This window comes from Catharus ustulatus, chromosome 1 (genome assembly GCF_009819885.2).
Source record: "Catharus ustulatus isolate bCatUst1 chromosome 1, bCatUst1.pri.v2, whole genome shotgun sequence".
Classification (NCBI taxonomy): domain Eukaryota; kingdom Metazoa; phylum Chordata; class Aves; order Passeriformes; family Turdidae; genus Catharus; species Catharus ustulatus.
The window spans coordinates 67,816,282-67,838,355 of record NC_046221.1 but is presented as its reverse complement, the minus strand read 5'-3'; the positions used below and the strand labels follow the sequence as shown (position 1 = coordinate 67,838,355).

General features: G+C 41.0%; 1 protein-coding gene across 5 annotated transcripts in view; it reads left to right on the top strand.

Moving 5' to 3' along the window:
• Positions 1–22,074, top strand: part of PHACTR1 (phosphatase and actin regulator 1) — a 303,608-nt gene that overhangs the window by 132,930 nt on the left and 148,604 nt on the right. Inside the window, exon 1 of one of the 5 annotated variants that reach the window (XM_033071853.2) lies at positions 516–610. The exons of the other annotated variants lie outside the window; for them this stretch is intronic. The gene's annotated coding sequence lies outside the window, so the exon portion shown is untranslated. Of the gene's footprint in view, positions 1–515; positions 611–22,074 lie in introns of those variants that run through there. 5 annotated transcript variants of the gene reach the window in all.

Below are 22,074 nucleotides of genomic sequence, written 5' to 3'. Positions count from 1 at the left end.
AACCATGTGGAGACTTGATTTTTGGTAGCGAGCTTAGTGATCTGCAGGGGAGAGCATGGGTGGGGAGGGAAGGCTAGCTAGACCTTAGCTTATTTCGTTGTCACCTTCCTCATTGGAAGGCACAATTCCCTACCTCATGGAGGTAAGGAGCAGTTGCCTTCTGCACCACCAGGGAGCCCAAATACATTCTGGCTGTTCTGCAGTGGTGTAAGATAGAATGAGAAAGAGCAGCTGGCACTAAATGTGCAGTGATCTGCTGAAGACCTTCTTGATTTATAGGTAATATCTGAGAGGAGGGGAAAGGGCAGGTAAAACCCAATTGTTCCCATTTTACAAAAAGCCTTGCGCTGTTTTCAGAACAGTTAATTGCATTGATTGTTCCGACCTCTGTATCTTCCTTTTATATGGGAGCTGGTCATTGAATTGCAACTTGTTTTTCGACTGGCTGACGGCGGAGAAGGGGCTGTCTGGCACAGCAAGGCTGGATGGGTGTGTGTAGAGCGTGTGCTCTTTCAGAGCATGACACTTAGGAAGGCTGCTGTTGCTCAGCTGCCAAAAGCACAACTGTTGCAGAGCAAGGGAGGGAGCCTGGCAGCAGCCTTATAATCAGGTAGGCAAACGTGCAAACCATATGCTTATTCCTGCCTAATTCTGTTGCTCCAAGTGGCAGTATTATTAGTGGGTAGTGTCTGGGCTTTCAAAGTCCTCTTTTCTGCCGGTGACAGTCAGGCAGGGTTGATGAGAGCAGCTGGGTGTGTTTGCCCAGAAGCCACTATCTATGAATGAAGAGATCAATAGCTGCGATGAAAATCACTGAGCCATCTGGGATATACAGATAGAGGATTGATTTGCAAATCCTACTGAAACTGAGATCTGCAGTAACTGCTGAATAACAGCACAAGCAGTGGAGGTGGTATAGAAAGTTATCTAGAAGACCTGAAATGGCCTAGTGTTACTTCTCTCAGCCCTCGGTTACAAAGAAGCTCAGGAAAGGGAGAGAAAATGCTGAGATAGGGGGGAAATAGGTTCTGCTGCTATTTTTTTATTTTTAACCCTGTTGTTGACATGTGATTTTGAAGGTGCTGCAAGATGATAGAAAATGCAAAGTTACCAGTACCTGGTAATGGCCTTCATAAGAAACAGAGCTGGGTCTTTGTAACTCATTTCTATTATTGAGACTGCAGCCCTGCTTGTTCTGCTCCTAAAATACAGACCCATGGCCAGTTGAAATTAAGAAGCAGTTTGTCTTGTCTTGGGACGCATCTACAGGACAATGTCTCTTCTCCTGTGACCTAGACCACTGAATGTCATCTGTTTGCAGGGCAATGTCCCCAGGTAGGCACTAAAAGGTTTTAGGCCATCATTTCTGTAATGCCATTGCTCCTTGATATTATAGGGGACATCTGTGTGGTCGAATACATTCACAGCTATCAACAAAGCTCACTAGATAGTCCTGTATCACAGCATATCACTACAGTATCTTTCAAAGGTATTGAAGAAAAAAAATATAATTCCGTTGTCTTCTTGCAGAATCTTTCTCTGTGCTCTGCAGTCTCAGGAGATCAGAAGTTGAATGAACTGAAACTTCTTTCAGCATTGTCACTTATTTCTATGCATTACCTCCCTGAGGGCAGTAAGAGTGAGGATTAGATAGGTAGGAAAGCACAGACCTATTAATTTTCATAAGGGGTGGTCAGTTTTACTAAAGATTAGACTTTTAATCTCTGAAGGAGTCATCCTGCTTTATTGGATAAATGATCTGCAAATAGAACTTTTCTGAGGAAACTCTATGTGACGAGTGACAAAGAAAGAAAATGGTCCAACACAATATTTTATATGTTGATTAGAAGAAAAATTCCAACTCAACAGTGAAGCTAGGATTTATCAAATTGAGAAGCAATCTCAAACTTTGTTATTTTTGCCTTGATTTTCAAGCAATAGATGGCAATAGGTATGTGAGTAAAGTCCAGATGCCTCAAACTTTCTAAGCCTACCACTCTCAGACAGTAGAACAGAAGGTGTCTGGCATTTTTAACAGCCTATCAAGCTGATAAAGGAGCAAATGTGTCTGTTAGAAATTCTGTTGTTTATTAACCTGAGAAGGTAAAACAAGCAAGAAAAACCACAACAAACAAAACCAAATAAATTCCAATCAAACAAAAACTCAAACCAAAGAAACCAAAAACAAACAAAAAAACAAAACCAACAAAAACCCCACAAACAAACAAATCCAAAATGTAACAAAAAAAACCACCACAAACAAACCCAAAACACAAACAAATAAAAACAAAACCAACCCAGAAAAATCCGTTCAACGTTGTATTTTTGAAATACAGTGACTAGGGGAAACTGGAATTCACTTACAAGTGAAATGAGGAGCAAACAATGGTGGCTTTGACCACCATTGCAGCATTTCTGCCTCTAAGTTTATCCTTGTTTCACACAGTCTTGGTCTGATAGACCCATATAAAATGTCTGTAAGGAATGGCAAAATGTACTTGGTTTTCTAGTTCTCTTAACCAGTTGTCAGATCAGCATAGATTCACAGCACAGGCAAGCTAAGAAAATTCTGGAAACTTTTGAAAGTACAGCTGTAGTGAAAAAACTGTTTTCAGAGAGAGCATTTTTTAGAGAGTCAAGTGGTGTTTAAGACTTGTTTCCTCTTCCTCATGACAAATGCAAAGAACAAGAAAGAAACCCACACCATGAAGTAAACAATATTCCTGCTTGAAAATAGTTTTTGTCACACTTTGAGGTGTTTCAGAGCAGTGAAATCAAAAAAGGTCCCATGTGATTGCTCAGAATTTGCTCACTACCAACATAAATCATGGCATTATTCTCAATTTTTCATGCTATTTTTTTCAAAGTTTAGTTTTTTGGGGATCTTGAATTTAAGTTCGACAACTTTTCACAAAATTGTTTTCCAGTTTACCAAAATTCAATTTTGAATATACCAATGCTACTTAGCGTCCGAGGATAATTTCCATCAGAAGGGATTTCAGGATATCAGGGCAGTCAATTCAGTGGTATCATGTTAAAATGGTCCTTCATTCTGTAGCAGTTCAGTATAAGAGTAGGCAAAACTTTGAAAGATTCATATTGTGAGTCTTTTAAGCTGTAGAAGAGATTTGGGAGATTCCATGTGTATAAGAACTTTATGTGAAAGCTTTGGGTTTCTGGTTTAGGGTAGGTTTTTTAAACTTATGCAGTGGGAAACTCAGTTTTCCTGAGCACAGCAAGGCCAGGCATTCCTGAAAACAACCTCCCAAATACTGCACCTTTTCCAGATGTGATGGTAGTCTGGGCTTCAAACCCACCACATACTTTCTGTGGTGTGTTTTGCCCTCAGGTGTGACTTTTCAGATGTGAACCTAACCCAAAATGTTTTGAAGCATTTGTCTTTTTCATTCTGTCTATTTATATACATTTAGAAATGTATTGGGAAAACACTTAAATAGCAAAAACACTTCAATGTCCTACTGGGAAATTATGATCAGGAGTATCCCTCTGAGTGTGCGTGGATTTGATATCAAGTCAGAGCCTTTTCAAGAATGAAAGGAGTCTGCTTTTGGAGTCAGTGCAATTACATAAAAGATGAATCTGGCTCCCTTTGCACCTTTCCCACCTTTTGCTTAATGTGGTGCACTGAACTAAAACTTGCAACTTGTAGAGCACCATTTTCACTGATAGGAATATCTGCTGATTAATCAGGCTGCAATACTTAACAGTAAATGTTGCTTACTGTAATTGACTGTTATGTCATGTTAATGAGATTTCTTTCAGTTTTGCTGCCTGCATGCTGCTGATCTAGACAGCTAAGAATTTTGTATTATTTTATGTTAACCTATGCCTTACTGTCTTTTTTTTGGGAGGGGGTGGGGGTGATGGGGTCAGTGGGAACAGTAGATTACTTTTCTGCTAAATATTTTGTCTCTATCTGAAACAAGTGAATAGGTGTGTGTTTAAGCATATGAGGCTTCTGAGCCATCTTTATTTTAATTTTTAAAAACCAAACAGAACCTGAAAGTAGTATTGTATCTTTGTTAAATATCTAAAATTAAAAATTACTGAGAATAAGCATGGGAAGTGGAGGGGGGAAGGAATTAAATAAAGAAGCAATGGCTTTTCTCCTTTAGTTTCTGCAACTCTAAGCAGTTAGACTAGAGTGAAAAGATCTGAATGATGTAACTAGCCAAATGTACTTATTCTGTTTCCCAAAGGCAAAGCAAATCTACTCATATGAGACCTGACCCAGATGAGAGTTATATCTCCTGAGGAAAATTTTAGATCTTGAAATGAGTGTTGAAAGAAAGTTGGTAGGATCATTAGCATTGAGAGGCCAGTCCACTCTGCTGCTGTGCCCAAGATGTGACCACATGTACTTTAAATTTACCTATTTTGCCCTAGTTCTTCATGGACATGGTATAACTGCTTATACTGGATAACCAGTACAAGCTGTTTGGAGGGTCTGGAGAGTAAGCCGTATGCAGAGCAGATGAGAAAGAAAAGAAGACTCAGAGACTTTTTCACTGTCTACAACTGCCTGAAAGGAGGATGTAGCCAGGTGGGGGTCCGTCTCTTCTCCCAGGCAGCCAGCAACAGGACAAAAAGATATGGCCCCGTGTTGGGCCAGGGGAGGTTTAGGTTGGACATCAAGAAGAGTATCTTCACTGAAATGGTGATAAACCTTTGGAACAGACTGCCCAGGGAGGTGGTGGAGTCACCATCCTTGGAAGTGTTCAAGAAATGACTGGACATGACACTGAGTGCTATGGATTAGTTGGCGTGGTATTCAGTCAGAGGTTGGACTTGATCTTGGAGATGCTTCTATGATTCACCTTACATGGAGGAAACGACCCAGGGATATTTCATGCGAAGTAAGTGCAGTTCTTTGAGGGGAGAGACAGATTTAGCATTCAGGTGACTGTTACTTATTACTCCTATTTGTAAGTCACATCACAAGTGAGAGTAAAGTATTTAGCCATGTTGAACTTGATAGACTTACCCTATCTTACATTAGCAGTGTACTGAGCTAATTAGTGTGGTGTTCTGCATATTTATCACAGTGAGAAAGAAGCTTTGGCCCATTCACAAACCATGGAGATGCAGTAGCTCCAAGGCTTGAGCTTGAGCGTAGTCATGAGCAGCAGGAGTGACTAACCTCTGCTTAAGAATCCTCCTTTAGGCTGGAGGTGATGGGTTTTCCCCCTTCTGCCAAAACATAAGCCATCTGCAGAGATAAGTAATCCTTATCAGTTATTTACAGATGCCTTAAACAGCAGAAGCAAGTAGAGGCATTTAGTCTGGCTGCCATGGTGTTGAACAGTGATTTGTTGGGATTTTTGCTCAAAGAAAAAGGGAATTAACAAAATGGACCCAGCACCACCTGTCTAGAATGGCCACTAAAATGTGGTCTTAGAAAGCTGTCAGGCTGAGGAGGGCGAGGGGAAACCATCTGATAAAATATCAAATCAGCAGTGGCTGAACACAGACATTTCTTACAGGGGCAAAACCAAAATGAAGAAACCATGTTTGAGTCTTTGATGGCCTTCATTGTAGGCACCAACACTAATTACCAAGTCCGCAGACTGACCCAAACTGTCCTAAGAGATGGACTGCAAATCAGAAACTGCAAATTCATGTTTAAATAAGACACAGTCTGTGCTGGATGCCACACTCTCTCCTTGTTAGATCAGGATTGTATCCATCCACAGGGATGGTTACGCTGGGATTTTTTGAAGCACTCATTAATTGGAAACCAGCCCTTCTTGTGTTCATCCTTTTGTTCCTGATGCATAACTTCTTGGAAGAACAGCGTTGGATTTTTTTGCAGCCTTTAAATTGACCTGTTGTTTTCAGCCTTTGAGACCTCTGAGTCATTTTGGAGTGGTTTTGACCTGTTTCGTGCCTGAGTTTTCTTGCTTACAAGCTGGTTTTCCCTGAAGAAATGCTGCTACAATTGCTGCACTTGCAACCCTACTTTTGTCGCATGTGTGACTCTGTCTGCAGGAGTCATTCTCTGCTGTTTCTCTGCTCTCTGCTTGTAAAGTCCTTTCAAAAATTGTATTTAAAGATGAGATTAAAATTGGTGGTGTTTAGGCTTACATTTCCCAAACAATTGTGCCTTTGTCTGTTTGCTAATGTGGCTGGCTGGACACATTTTAAAGGGGACTGCCTTTTAGAAAATTCTCACCCCTTACTTTTGAAAGTCTTCAGTGCATATTAAGCTAGGCCCATGTAGTCACTAGTCATATTTGAAAACATGAACCTTCAGATTGGCCTTTTTTATTTGGTTGGGGTTATTTTTAAATCTTCTTTATTTGAGACCTCAAGGGAGAGACAAATTAATCATCATCTGGTGACATTCCATTAAGGAAACAAAATTCTTTTTGAAGTCTCTATGCAATTATTATAAGGAAACTTTCATTGTGTCATAACCTCAGAGATTGAATGTGATAAGACAATGAAAAACAATACCTGTTTCAAGAATGCGACAAAATATTAATTTTTTTCTGTGAACTAGTTTGTGATATACTTTATCATCCTTAAAATAGAGGCAAGTGATCTACGATGGAGTACTGTGTCAGGTTTGTGTCTTTGTTTCTCTGACCAACTTTGTGCATTATGTGAATGTCCATGGTTGCACAAGGACGTACTCTCAGTGCCTTCCTTGCCTCCCAGCATCTGTAGGTTGTAATTGGCAAGGCACTGGGGAAGATAACTCGTTCCAACTAATGTTGGAAACTGCCGCAGTAGCTCAGGGGAGTGGGATACAAACCATGGGTTTGTCACTGAAGACTGGCAAAGATACATTGAGTGTGGCTGATGCTCAGCAAGTTTGAAGGGAGGGGACAGGTTGCTGCTGGCTCGCTTTCATCTCATTCCCTCCAAGCAAGTAGTAGCATACCTGAAGGCCATCTCCAAAGCCAAGCAATGACATACCTTTACTCAGCCTTGTTTAGGGCTAGGAAGACAGAAACACTACATGTACAGCTTTACTGATGCATGCCTTAGCTATTTCCTATGCTGGCTTGCCTTTTCTTGAGAGACCAAGAGAATATATGTTCCCTGAGCAACAGGCTTGCCATTTGGGGTTCCAAAATAGAATGCACCTGCACCTGAATGAGGTGGCTCTTCCCTTGCTGAAGACCCTTGCTCCATCCAGCCTGGAAATTAAGAGTCCAGAATGCATGTGAGGAGTTGCTTTTTTATGAAAGTAGCAGTGATTTTCTGAAAGCAGTAGGTAGATCCTTCCGCATGTGTCTCAACAATGCAGATTTCTGCCACTTATAATGAAGTGCCCAGTTGCCAACAGGACAAGGAACCAGGCACTAGTTGAAACTCAACAAGAATATTTTTGTTGGCTTTATTGGGCAGAATCTAGAAGTCTATAATCACTACATGAAACTGAAATTCTGAAAGCATGTAATTGAATGCAGACCTGGGCACTCTTGAGATGATAATGAACCACAAAAGCTCAAGGTGCTAGATTATGATGCCAGCTCTTATAGTAGGCATCAATTTATCAATTGCTTTGATGCAAATGAGTATCTCATACCAAGCTAAAATTGTGTTTCTGCAGCAAATCAAAGCTAAGCAGTAGGATTTATATATAGATAGATAAATCGTAGCTGTGCTTAGCAGTGCTTCCCTCACCATTTTTCACAGGGACATTAAAGTCATTAATCTTTGCTAGTAAGAAGCTTTTTTTAAAAGAGACAAAAAAGCTTAGGAACACATCGACAATTTAGTGTTCAAAGAGATAAGTGGTTACTGACAGGAGTCCTGTCTTATGTAAACCAAGTCTGAATGTGTCAATTAAAGTAAGACAGTGGTAGATGGCAATTGCACTGCTAGATTGTGTGTGCTGTATCGCTGAGTGTGCTTCTTGGGTGGGTAGGTGAGATTCTGCATGCAGGAAGAGATACATTTTGAGCCTGACTGGGCTCAGGTCTCATTTGCTGAGGGAAAAAGTGTACCCCAAAAGGAGAAGAGTCACTGGCACTGCAGAAAGGAATGCTGCTGGGAAGTCGTGTAGGATTCAGGCATACACTGCTTACCCTGGTATTCTTTCTGCTTGTCTTTTAAATGGAAGTACTGCTTTATAGTTTCTAATGCACCCCACCAAATAATACATTCCCCATGAAATGTAATGGGAAGTTACTGCTGTAATTAACTCATTGATTGTTTAAAACAATTGCTAATTGTACGTGGTTAGAAAGCTGGGAGGATCTCACTGTCGCTAATGTGACTGGATAATTATAGATTTTTCTTTTCATATTTTTTTTTCTGTAAAACATGTTTTCTTTGCAGTAGCTTTTATTTTTGGCCACCTAACTTTCAGTTCCTTTGACTGACAATTGCAGGCTAGCAATCAACCCCAGGGTAAAAAAAAGGATGGAGATATTTCAGACCTCAATAATTCAGCTCCCTTAGGGACACTCTAGGTAAACATAGCATTCATTCTTATATGTAATGCATGTATGCTACTGTAAACATGTTAAAACAAAGGTCTGTGCAATAGCAAAAAAGTCTGTACATCATTAGAATCATCTTTGGGAAGCTTCTAAGTGCCAGAATATGGTTCAGTAGTTCTTTTTTTAGAAGAGGAAACAAAGAAGGAAAACAAATAGCTTGGAAAGCCACCTCTGAGATGCTGCTTCTGCATCTTGGCATAAGAGCCTGTACACTACCCACGCACATTCAATATTTCTTTTCAATGGGCAGTGTGGTTGCTAGCTTTTACCACAAATCCTGGGGAAGCTGAAAAATGCCAGCTCTTTCCTGTTCTTCTCACAGCCAGTTAACAGAACGTCTGAATGGCACAATGTGTTGGCACAGTGCTTTTTCCAGATGTCATGCTCAAGGTATCCTTATGCAGCAATGCATTGCTCTGTGGATATATCTCTTCTGAAGCAAATGCCTGTCCCAGGCCCAGGTGTAGTAGTAACTTGCAGTCACTTCTTGCCAAGATATTGGGAGATTTTTAAGCAGATATGTCTACAAGGACTGACTTACTGAGAGTAAGCTCCTCTCTTCTGATGTGTATCTTGCAGCCCTACTTCAGACATGCAGACAATTTGTGCAAGACATTGGCTTATCTCAGTTTCTTATCCACAGGATAAGTACATCTGCATGTAATGGGACAGAAGCTCCTTCTGAGTCTTTTCTTTAGTGACTAAGCCTCATATCTTTACAGAGCTCACTTCCAGAACTCAGTGTGGTACAATTACAAACTAGGATTTTCTTCTGGTGCTCTGTGTTTGTTTATGCAATTTAGCTCTGCTTTAGGTATTGGTGTATCGGGGAAGATCTTGCTGTGTCAGTGATGATGCCCTAATAATCACTACTGTAATGGTCTCATTCTACATAAGGACTGAATTCTGCTAGACTTACTAGTACTGAGTAGATTTTCCTCACTCTCCATCCATGAAACAATATTAACATCTAAAGTAAGACATATAAGAAGCCTTTTTGCAAGGAAATCATTCTCCTTGAAGTGAACTTTCCATAGTGTGGCCACAGAGGTTTCCAAGTGTGGTTTTTCCTTCGAAAATTACATCTGTAGTCATAGGTTCACTTGCCTTATACTGAGCAATGCAAAAGACATTTTACAGCAACATTTGCATGTATTTGCATTCAGTTTAACATGGCGGGGGAGTTTAATTCCGCATTAATCTGTGCATTGATTTTATAGAAGTTTTTCATAGCTTTATGGGGGAAGGTAAAGCTGCTGAAGAGTTGACACAGATTCAGTGGGATGTTCTTCCCATAAGACAAGACCAAAATGAAATTTCAGTGAATTCAGGAGAGAGAGTTATCAAACAGAAATTGGTCTGGGACTTTTTAGGAAAGGCCTCGAAGTATTGTAGTAAATTAAAAAAAAAAACCAAACAAAAAAACCCCAACAAACAAACAAACAAAAAACCCAAACAAAAAATAAACAAAACCAAACCAAAAAAAAGTCCTCAATATTTTTGAGGAATGAAGGGTGGCCAGCTTGTTTGTCTGCTTTTCAGAGTGAATGGACTCACAGCAGAGCCTCAGAGACATAGATGTTCTCGAACATTGAGGCTGAGAATGCAGCTGCAGGTGGGCTGTATTTGGCACAAGAGAAATATTATTTGGTTGCATTTTTCCATGAGAAAAAGGGGGCAAAGGGGGAGGGTGTGGAATCTTTGTACAATATCCAATGGTCAGAATCTGATAGCATTAGGTTTTTGCCAAGAAAGTGCATTCTCCAAAGATGCCCAGTTTCACTTGGTTGAATACATATATATGAAAGACAAAATCTGTTGAATGCTTATTTAAATAACTCTTTATCAGTTTAGTGGGTTGGAATGCATTTCAATTCTGGTATCAATGACTCCCTTTAAAAAGTCTTAAGAAGCAATGAAGATTCATTTTGTTAGCTTAGATCTGTATCTAGCCTTAAATACCCTAAGTGTTTGTTTCAATCCAACTCTGAGAAGAAAAAGGCAGAGGAAGGTATGACTAAATTCTAAAACCTTCAGATCATATGCCAACATTAGAATTCTGTATTTGGATCAAAAATCAGTGCTAATGAACAGAAATTAAGATTTTAATGCTGTGCTCTGAGACACTATCCGGAGTAGAATGAGAGAAAATAGTAATTTTAATTGTTAATGGGGAAGGTAGCACAGGAAATTATTTTTGCAAAATGGCATTGATCAGGACTGTAATTAAAAGGCGTCTTAAAGAAATGAAGAGAAGCTCAGCATAGATTTAGATTTTAAAGCAAGCTGGATTTAGAGTGCTCCAGATGTTTTGCTTAGAACAAGCTTCATTGACCTGGAATATCAAAGTGTGCCAACATACTCACTGGAGCATTGTTAATGCCTCTGGCTGGGTTTGTTTCAGGATCCTTGGTTTGAATTTCAGTGTATTTAATTTTGTGAGCACAGTAAACTACACAGAATGATTAATCTACAGAGATTAAATTTATAAAGCTATACCAACCACCCAAACAAAACTTTGCATTGTGACATCTCCCTTATCTATTTTGCTTTTAACTGTCATCCCAAGTGTGTAGATCCATTGTTTCCTGGAAACCTATTTTTGCAAGGCTTGCATTATCAAAAATCTTTATCAGCACAACTGTGTTTGAAAAATGTTTTCACATTTTTAAAAGGCCTGTGTCTTATCTGACCTGTCATTCCAGGCATCTTTTATAGCCAAAGATACCAGCAACTGATGCCTGAAACAATTGAAAAATTAAAAAAAAATCAACCCTCTGTAATCTTCATTAAAATGATAATTAGACAATCACCCATCCTCCCAAGCAGTAGACCATTGGAAAGTACTACTTTACAGAATGTTGGCACACAGTTTTAGACCTTAGAACTAAAAGACTGATATTACAGTGTCCCTCATCTCAAACAGTGTCATGCTACTTGTCAACAGAAGTGAATGAGTCAGGCTTGCACCACCTCCTGTGTCTACTGAGACATGGAAGAACCACCCTAAACTTTACAAGCATCTATTATGGTGAGGCCAAGTTTCCTAAATTTCTTCTGTGATGCAGTTGAGACCTATGTTCTATATCTGAATAACCACCATCAATTTCAAAATACGTGAACAAAACCCAAAGGTTATGGGCATTGCGCTTCACACCTCAGGACTCTCAGGACCATGAATCTTCCCTAGTATTTTGCTAAAAGCTAGTGTTCTCTTGGCAAGTGTCCCTGAATGATTTGTCAAACCTAGCATGACCAGCTCTGACAGTGGACAGCTGTAAGCCTTTGGATATCTGGGGCTATGGACTGGAAATCTCAATGTCTCTATAATCGTCCCGATGTTACCGTTACTGTGCAGCAGAAATGCTGTGTTACCTGTTCAGAGTCAAATATGCCAGGAGACAGAATGTAAAGACGATATATTTGTTCAATCCACGGGCTTTTAACAATGAAAGAAAACATCAGAAGAATAAGTAGTAGTACGCAGTAGATAAGGCGACAGTACAGAATTTTCTTGACTGATCTAGCACCTGATCTAGCTCCTAATTTTTTTCTCATGAATCAAACTGCAATCATTCCACCTTCCCTTGTTGTCCAAAATGCCTGCTTCTATCTGTTCTCAGAGGATGGGGAGAAGGTGCAGAAAGAAATGAAGGAAAGAGATTACAGTAATTTCATGACTATAAGGCACACCAGATTATAAGGTGCACCTCCGGGAGTCGGCAAATTTCCGAACTTTGTCCATACATAAGGCACACTAGAGTATAAGGCGCACTTTTTGTGGCAGCGAGGATCCACGCACAACAAAGTAACGAATTCGTAACGATCACGCCAGCCATGCTGTCTTGGGTTACAATACAGGATGGGATCAAAGTATCTATTCTATCACCATCTGTTGTGACCATGTGGGACAGTGGTCCTTATTTCCGTGGGAGATACTCTGCTAATGGGCCGTCCACTGAAACCAGTAGGGCATTGTTCTTTATCTTTGCACAACCCATCCTTCCTCCAGGGAGTTATCTTCTGCTAATGACCAATTAAGTCCCACTGTGTGACTGATAAAATTACTATATCCCATTGGAAGTTGCTCCAGCCACGGGGGAGAGCCCATCATTTCCTACCTAGATAAAAACTGAAATTCTGGGACACCAAGTTGCCCTCTTTTCCCTGGACTCCAGAGGAGAATCGGACATTTCTTCCATATCATCGCTGGACCTTCAGAGGGAGGCTGCACCCTTCTACAAGACCGCTGCTTCAACTGAACCACATCTGTCACTGCAGGAGGACTGTAGCCACCATTTAATGGGACTGCTACCAACACTCTGACTGACGGGTGTCACCCTGACGGGGTGTCCGGTTGTGGTCTGACTTTGTGTCTTAGTTTGGAGGACAGGTGTCTGCTAAGAAAGGCAGGAACCTCTCTTTGAAATGGAGAATGTAAACCCCCTCCCTCCAAATTATTATAATTTTGAAATCAAGGGGGTCTCAGGTAAAGATATGGAAATTAGGAATAGCAGGTCTTTAGAATTTAGAAATTTAGAAATACAGTACTACAAAGAAACAAACTCCAAACCCTGACAAAGTCAGAGTACAACCTGACACCCCATCAGGCAGGGTGTTGGTAGCAGTTTGATTAAATAGTAGCTACAATCTTCTTGCAGTGACGGATGTGGTTTAGTTGAAGCAGTGGTCTTGTAGAAGGTGCAGTTTCCTTCCAGAGGTCTTGTAGTGATGTGGAGAAATCTAATTTTTTCTAGAGTCCAGTAGAGAAAGGGTACTCAGTGTCCTAGAATATCAGTTTTTATCTAGGTAAGAAAGGCTTGGCTCTCCCCCTTGGTTGGAGCAACTCTCAATGGGTATAGTAATTTTATCAGTCACACAGTGGGACTCAATGGGTCACTAGCAGAAGATAACTCCCTGGAGGAAGGATGGGGTGGAGGGGGAAGATAAAGAAAATGCCCTACTGGTTTCAATGGATGGCCCATTAGCAGAGTATCTCCCACGGAGATAAGGATCACTGCCCCACCTGGTCACAACAGATAGTGATAGAATAGATACTTTAATCACATCCTGTATTGTAACCCAAGACACTTTGTCAGTGTTTGGGGTTTGTTTCAGCTGCGGTTCAGCTCGCAGGTCACACTTATGGGTTGGCAAATTTCCGAACTTTGTCCATATATAAGGCATTCCAGAGTATAAGGCGCACTTTCCAGGTTTGGACCAAAATTTTAGTCAAAAGGGTGCGCCTTATAGTCATGAAATTACTGTACTTTCTGTGCCATCCAAAGCAGGAATCCCTTTGTCTCTCCTTACAAAGCTGTGCTTTTTTCTTCCAAGCCATGAAGACACTGCCTTCCACCTCTCTCTCACTGCCTTGATTTAATATTACTTGATTGTACATCAATAAGCACATTCCTGCCTTGGAGGCATTCACAGCTCCAGAAGTCCTAGTCCTAAACTCCTCACTTCAAACTTCATCTAATTGTAATTACAGTAATTTCACGATTATAAGCCGCACCATTTTGACTAAAATTGTACTCCCAAACCTGAAGTGTGGCTTACACTCAGGAGTGCCCAATATATGAACAAATTTTGGAAATTTCCCAACCCAGAAATCCAAGCCTGCAGCAGCCCTGAGCCAAGCCAGGGCCCGCCCGACCCCGGGTGGCAGGGCAGCGGCAGCAGCACAGCGGCAGCGCTGCCTGGCCCGGGGGGTGCGGCAGCACTCCACAGCCCCGGGAAGTGCGACGGTGCTGCCCGGCCCTGGGAAGCGTGGTGGCAGCAGCAGCCAGGCTCGCTGTACCCCTGGTTCCCGTTGGCAGCGGCAAGCGGGGCTGGGGCCGCTCCCTGGCGGCCACCCTGTGCAGGGCCGAGCCAGTAAACCCCGTGATCCCACAATTCTGTTACTAATTGGCAACTTTTTGAAAGTTGCACGCAGATCCTCGCTGCGAACAAAAGTGCGGCTAATAATCCAGTGCAGCTTATATATGGACAAAGACCTAAACGTTGCTGACACCCAGAGCTGCGGCTTATAATCAGGTGCGGCTTGTAATCATGAAATTACTGTACTTTAAGTCTGGTACAATTGTCAAAATACAAAATCTAATTGTGTGGACAGTGCATGCTAGAATGGGGAGATGATGTCTGGCTAACCTCCCATTCACTCTCCTCCACACCATTAGTTTTGTACTAGTCCTTCTATATACTTGAGGAAATTAATGTTTAAAAAGTTTGCACAGTCCAGTTATTCAACATGATTATACTGCTGCAAATGCCAAATGTGGTCCCGTTGCACAGACTCAAAGCAGAACATGCAGCAGAGTAGCATTGCTCAGTAGTGTGCTAGATGAAGCATTATAGTGCATGGAATTTTAAAACCATGCTAAATCAGTGACAATGGCAATTGACTACATCAGTATAACCCACTGATGGGTCAGGTCACTGCAGTTCCTCTGGGGTCTCTGTGTATTATCTCTCTGTGTTTTGTACTTGTTTTATTTGTTTTTTCCTTCCAAGATCAGCTAAATTTCCTAGATTCCTTCTCTCCTCCAGCTTCCCTACCTCTTCCCTACCTCTTTTTATCCCTTAATTAAGCCTCCATTTGCCAATACCTCTAATCTTGTCTCATGTATTTATTTACTATTCCTAAATGTAAAAAATAGAGGATTCATAATTCTGAATTGCCAAAAATTTCAGGAGAGGATCTGAACTGCAAGTTGTGACCTGCAAACCCCAGTGCTGCTCTGACAGTGACCCAGTAGAAGACGAGTTGTCCATTGTGTGAAGATAATGTTGTTTATAGCCCTTGCTAGCAAGCCAGAAGCTGATGCCGTTCCTTGGTACTAACTAACACGCCTTCTCTTTCTCACCAGGGAGACTTGTGAGAGCAGAAGCAGACTCCTGAAAGATGCTGATTAACATGGTGGCTAGTAAAGGGCACCTTATGTTCTTTGCTTCTTTATATAGACTGCAGTTTTGCCCAACAGCCACTGTGCAGTTTCTAAATGCCCAGGCAAAAAGAACTGGCTCATAGTTGAACATAGATTTTCAAATAAAGCTTCAGCATGTCATTTCTCTAAAGCATTGGACAAACAATGCCATCTTTCTCTTTTTTCATATTTAAGCAATACTTTTACAGTTTTATCTACTTGAATTGTAACCTTTTCAAAGCCAGGCTGTTGGAACAGTACCTTGTTTAAAGTCCTGCCTCCTGCAAGTGGAGGTGCTTATTGCAGATAATTACTTATGAATAAGCCTTTGTCCCAAATAGCTTACAAGGGACCAAGCTCATTCCACAAAACCTGATGAAATAAATCAGATGGCACTCACGTTCGGTTGGTACTGACTTGACCTGAATTCAACCTGTCTGATATAAAGATTAAAATCTTTCTATATCATTATAAAGCCCCTTCAACCATTCATCATCTCTAATTGCTAACTTCATTATCCCCTAGCTAAGCATCAGGCCCACTATTCATAATAGCTTTATAATAAGCTGCTTCATTCCCTAGAACCTATATTCTTTGTTTTCTCACCTTGTCTCCCTTTTAAGTCCTGCTTTGGTCAGAAGAACAAGAGAAAGAGCAAAGCGAACACTTGCTCCTCATTAACAGTCCCTGCATTTCCACTTGAAGGCCAGACTGGCCTCACAGAATTCCTGTTCCTCTCCTGTGTGGAGCTGCAGCTAATGCCCTGTATTGTCAGGGCTGGTAGCCTTTTATTTTTCCCCCTCAGCGTGTTTCTGTGCAGACATCAAAAGTATGATGCCTCAGGCAGGCAGAGCAGTCCTTTGTCATTTAACACATTGCATTTCCCAGGATAGCTGTTTTCTGGCAACCAGATTGTGGGGGTGGCATTCCTTCAGATGGAGGTGGCTAGGAAGTGATGGAGGAACCTTTATCAGAAAGATTACAAGGCATAATTACAAAATATGCATAATTCTGTATTTCTGGAAACAGCTAGAAAAATGGCAAAGTATGGCCGGGGGGGAAAAAAATAGTGCCTTGCTATGAAAAGCTTATTTGCAGCTTACAGTGCATGAAATCTCTCAAGAAGGAAAGCTGCAGGTTCCCTGAGGAAGAAGACCAAACAGCTTCTCTGGAGAAAACTGGAAAGCTGTGTATATTCCCATGAGCACAACTCACCAGCTTCTTACCGAAGGGCTGTAGCATGGTCACATCCCACTCAAATATCTTGTCTGAGTGGCTGAAAACTGTTAACCTCACAAGAAAGCTTGGAACTTGCAGAGTGCAGAAGTACACTCATACATCCCTGAGATTGCTTTTGGTTGTTACCTTAAAGGTGTACAAGTCAGAGGAAGATACTATTGATTGAATGTTTTAGTATCATAGAATAACTTTGGTTGGATGGGACATCCAGAGCTCAAAGCAGGTCTAGTTAGATCAGATTGCTTGGGGTCTTATCCTTTCCAGCCCTGAAAACCAACAGAAGTAGCAGACAACCTTCCTGGGCAACTTGGTCTTATGCTTGGCTGTAAGTAATTAATAGTCTCACCTTTAAAACTTAAACGGTTGTGGGGAGAGGAAAATATATTTTTTTTGCAGAAACATGTTCTTCAGTGCTAGCATGACAAGATTACAAACTGTGTTCTCTCGTGAATCTTTTCTCAGCATGCTCTGCAAGTACTGCCTATGAACACTAAGTTCTTAGTTGTTCATGATGATGTAAGGAATATAGATGTGTTTGACCTTTTACTATATGTTTTGGTGATGTATTTCCAGCAATAACCCATAAAGTGATTGAAAACTTCCATCTGCTGTTGGCCTCATGATGCACTTAGAGGTCCCCCAAAGTCTTGAACCAAGAAAGTCTCGAAGCCGGGATGCTTTAAGCCCAGAGGGTGACTGCTCTAGAGGAAACTTGAAGATCATTAGGACAAAAAGTCTGTTAAAATGTCAGAGTACATTGTATACTGCAGTCCTAAGCTCTGCTGAGGCCCCTTGGAATTTTTGTAATACAAAGTAATAAAAAAGATCTGCAGTGGGTTTTACCACTATTTTGCTGCACTCACTCCACTGTGAATGAAATGTGTATTGTAGTGCAGTCCTTCTAGTTCAGCCTTCAGTCACATTCTTCTCTGGTTTAGACCTCTGGGAAAGCAAAATCCTGGCCTTTTGTGCTACCTGTGTTCCCTGGAGACTTAGGTTTTGACAGATAGGCATCATGATCTTACAGGTGAAGCAGTTGAATCTATAAAACCTCCAAAAATTAGCATATATTAGGAGTAAGTTTTTAATTTCTTGTGAATGACTTACACACACGATGGCTAAGATTTTGAAGAGTACTACAGTTATGTTGTTATATATTATGGCAATGCATCGCTGAAAAAGCTGAATTAGATTTTAGCTGTTAATATTTCCTGCTTTTATAAAAGCCCCTAAGAAATAGCTAAAATCTAGCCTGGATATTGAGGCTTTAGCCAATGGGTAGATATTAAAGAGCTTGGCAAGATTCACATTAAAATATGTTCCAGGATTTCAGCAAAAACTGATTATACAGCTATTTCTTCAGATCCTTTAGCACACTGCAGCTTCTTTGTGTTGACCGATATTTGAGGTTTTAAGGAGATAAACAATGCTTAATACGGCTCTTTGTCAGCAAGACCTGTTGATGGTGTGTATTGTCTGTTGGTGTTGTAAAGCCTCATTGTGTTAAACTCTGGGGACAGTGGGAGAATGATGACGTGGGATTAATGCAAAGCCAGACTTCTCCCTCTGTGCTTGTGCTTCACACCAGTCCACAGTGAAAAGTAAGAGTGGCAACTAAGGGATAGGGGTCTGATGATGAAAAATGACCAGCCTATAGTAAACAGGGACTAAAAAGAGGAGAGTAAGAACCTTTTTTTTCTCTGCTTCTTTTTGGAGAAAATAAAAAGTTCCTCATGCAGGTTTCTGTGCAGTTCAGAGGACCCTATGTTTATGCCGAAGGAGGAAAGACTGGAAAAGATGCTCGTGATAATGTCAGAAGCTTCTTGCTGCACTTCAGTGCTGATAGCTCGCTGGCTGATATGTATAGAAACTGCATGCTATTCCTAGAGATTTGTGTTGTCTTAATTTCTAATTTGAGAAAAATGTGAGCACTTATTGAAGTGAGGTGATTGACAGTGTGTGCTGCTGTCAGGCCCAGTGGAGGCAGATGCTTATGAAAGTTCCCCCCTGCAGCTTTGCCAGCATTCGTACCTTAATCAGCCTTTGCAGCTCCCTCAGAACTCTTGGTTCCTGCACTGGTCATGTGTTACTGGGAAGTGCTTTTCAGTGCTGGGGAAGCCCCTGAAGGTTGGGAGGGTCTCTGTTGTTTCAAAGTTACCCTGGAAGTTTAGGGAGGTGTTCACAGGTTTCCTCATCTTCTCTCATTTTCTTCTTCTTCCCTTTCTCTTCTGGATGAACATTACTTCCCCTCATCTCATGTTTCCAGTTGATTCTGCCTGCTTGCCTGTTCATTTGTACCTCTGTTAGACCTCATGAACCTTTAGCTTGTTCTCCCAGCTCAGCCTCTCATCCTCTCTCTGAGCTTGGTCAGAGTTTGACTTCACTGAACTTGAACTTTCCCCATGCCTCCATTCTCCAAAGCTTTTGGATTTTGTCACTTTCTCAGATTGCTTTAAACACACTAGTACTGAAAATCACAGAAACCCTAGTGAGCTGAAAAAGTGAAATGAAAACCTGTTAGTTTTGTGTGTCTGCCCCAGTGGCACACAGGAGACATGGCAAGTCCCAGGCCATTGACCTGGAAAGCTTAGGTAAGAGTCTGTAACTGTGTTGCTGCAAATGAGCTCTTTGGGGCCAAGTCTGTCAAACGTATTCTTCTTCATTTGCTGTTTTCTTTTCTGTGTGAATGTGTTCCCTAAATGAATGTGCTTCATGCACAGTCATATCCCTGACCTTCAAGTAAACTGTTCTGAACTGCAAGCAACAGACTTAATATGAGTCATTTATAAAGGAAAAAAATCCAGTCATCCCTATTATGTGCTGATTGTAACTTTGTCTGCTGTAGGCTGGTGATCTCAGTAGCCAATAGAGAGTTTCTGAGATAACTATCCATTTAATTGCTTGGAAATAAATCTTTTGGTCTGTCTAGCAATTTCAAGCCACTGTCTTACCTACTTTGTATATATTACTTCAACAAAGATTCCTGCAGTGTAATCCTTCTCCATAATTTTGACCTGGGAAGCAACTTTTATAAGTAAGGATTACCAGCAGGGAGTGTTAGTCTGTTCATTCTTGGAGAAGCCACGCTATTTGATATGATCAGGAACTAATTTGATTAGTTATATAGACAGAAATGCAAGGGCAGTTTGTGCTGAGAGCAATGCTTGTACAAGCTGATTGACTTCACTGCAATTGCCTGTGATGGGAAGTTCAGTTTGACCTATTTTCTTAAATTCTGCATAAAGCCAGATGACTCAGACCTTTCTGGAGCCAGAGCAGACAGAGCACTGTGCATGGCTCAGTCCTTGAGGGATTGTGACAGGAAGTCCTAGACTTCTGGGATTTTGTGATATTCATATCTGTCCCACACACTCTCAAATAGAGATTCAGGATATCCCAAGTGGCAGTTCTAGAAAGACTCGTGTTTGCTCAGGTGTCTAAAGTCGATCACCCAGGATTTCCAGGCACTAGCAATGAAAAGTAGATGTTTTTCTCAGTATTGTTTCTTTTCTTCTTGTCTTGAGACATGGAATTCTTGAGAAAACATGGAGAAAACCATAATGGTATTCTGAAAGATTATGACTGTGACCTGCTGTACTGAGTTTTCTTTGCATTCAGGAGTGTCCAGAAAAGACTGTTCCAAGTCATAAGTTTATCACAGTAGAGCCTTTCTAGGTTCTACCAAGTTTCAAGTTTCTCTATGTCATGTTGTAAATCCAGGGCTTCTGCTGTGTTTTCCTTGTTATTTTAAGTGAAACACTTGTTTTTGTCCAAATTAAGGTTCTTCTTATGAAACAACTGTAATGCACAGCCTTCTTTGCTTTGCTTTTCAAACATGTAGTTTTACTTGGAGCCAACAAAACTGTAAGTGCCTGGTTTTCTATATCTGTAGGAACAGTATGAAACTAACCCATGATGTGGGAGCAGTTCTGCCTGTTTGTCAACCAGAGGTGACCAGTGCTTGACTTTATTTTCTCTACAGGCGTGGACTCCTCCTCTTGACCTTTCCATCCCTTTTTGCTGTCTAGGAGCGTTTGTGACAAGAATAAGTCATATTCAGATTTTTTCCCCCCAGGGGCTTGCTAGACACACAGGTACACACAGGCACGCTGACTTCTCCCCCTGCTGTGCTTTTTTTAGCAGACTGTGGGGGAACAGAACCTTGTGAGGAATTATAAATGCAGCCTGATACCTGACTGTGGGTTTAGTTTGGTGAGGTTTTTAAAAATATTTTTCTGCATATACATACATATATATATATATATATATATATATATATATATATATATATATATATATATAAGACAGCTCTGGGTTTGATGGAAGGAAAGCAGAAGGTGGAGAACTGTTTCTTTATTTATCCACAGAAAGAAAAAGGTATTTCGGGGTGGCATGTTGTGCAAAAATCCAGGGTATATTGTACTTTATTCTCTCAATGTCAAGCAGGAGTAACTAGCAATGATGAGTCTTCAAGTCACCAGTGCTGTTGAGTTTTGATATGTGTTAAGGTGTGCAGCTAATGTCATGGAAAAATTCCAATTAACTTGAATAAGCACTGGGTCAGGCCCATATTTTGTAGTGAATCTTACTAGTAGAGTCTATTCCCACAGTTCCAAACACATGGGGCAAAGCAATTATCATTGTCAGGCTGCAGTCTGTATGCTCATATCAATGATAAATATGATCCTTTCTAAATGGAATGATTAAATTGGCCACGCAGGACTTAATTCAGATTCCTCCTTGGTTTCAGTCTTGTAATTGCAGTGAGGTTTTTGGAACCACTTTTTGTTAACTTCAAGATGGCAACTATATCAGACTCTCAGTTTAGACCATGCAGGGTGCAGGGGTGTTGCCAAGTTCCAATTCATGCCTCTGCTCTATCTGTGTCTATTCTCAAGGCAAAAAAGGTTTCCATTCCTCTGAAAGTTATGCAGGGTGTGCAATGTGCTCCAAACCAATCATAAAACTGCAGGCATGTCACATCAAAATTAGATACAAGAACCGAGAGTGGATTTTCTAAGACTGGAGGTAATGACCTTGTTAGGACTTGTAGTGACTAATGGCTCTGGTGCTAGGACTTGAAGGAAGCTCCGCTACAGCAAGAGCTTCAGCTATAGTTTCAGCATATAGATTGTCTTCCTTTCAGCACCATCTAATGCTAATGGTTGCTTGATCAGCTGTTTTAGAACTCCAGGCCCCACATTTGTTCATTGCTGGTGTTTACCCTTAGCTTCATCAGGCCTTTGGGCATTGATTGCACAGAGATGTTTGGGCATTCAAAAGGCAGCTCAGCAACTTCCCATCTGTCCTGCTAGGTAGGATGACATCTTCCGTTTTATCCTTAGAAGGCCTTTGCCATCAGTAGTTCTTCACTTTTGCAGCAAACAGGTGTTCCTAAGCTTATGTGTTTTTTATGTGTAGCCTTTTCT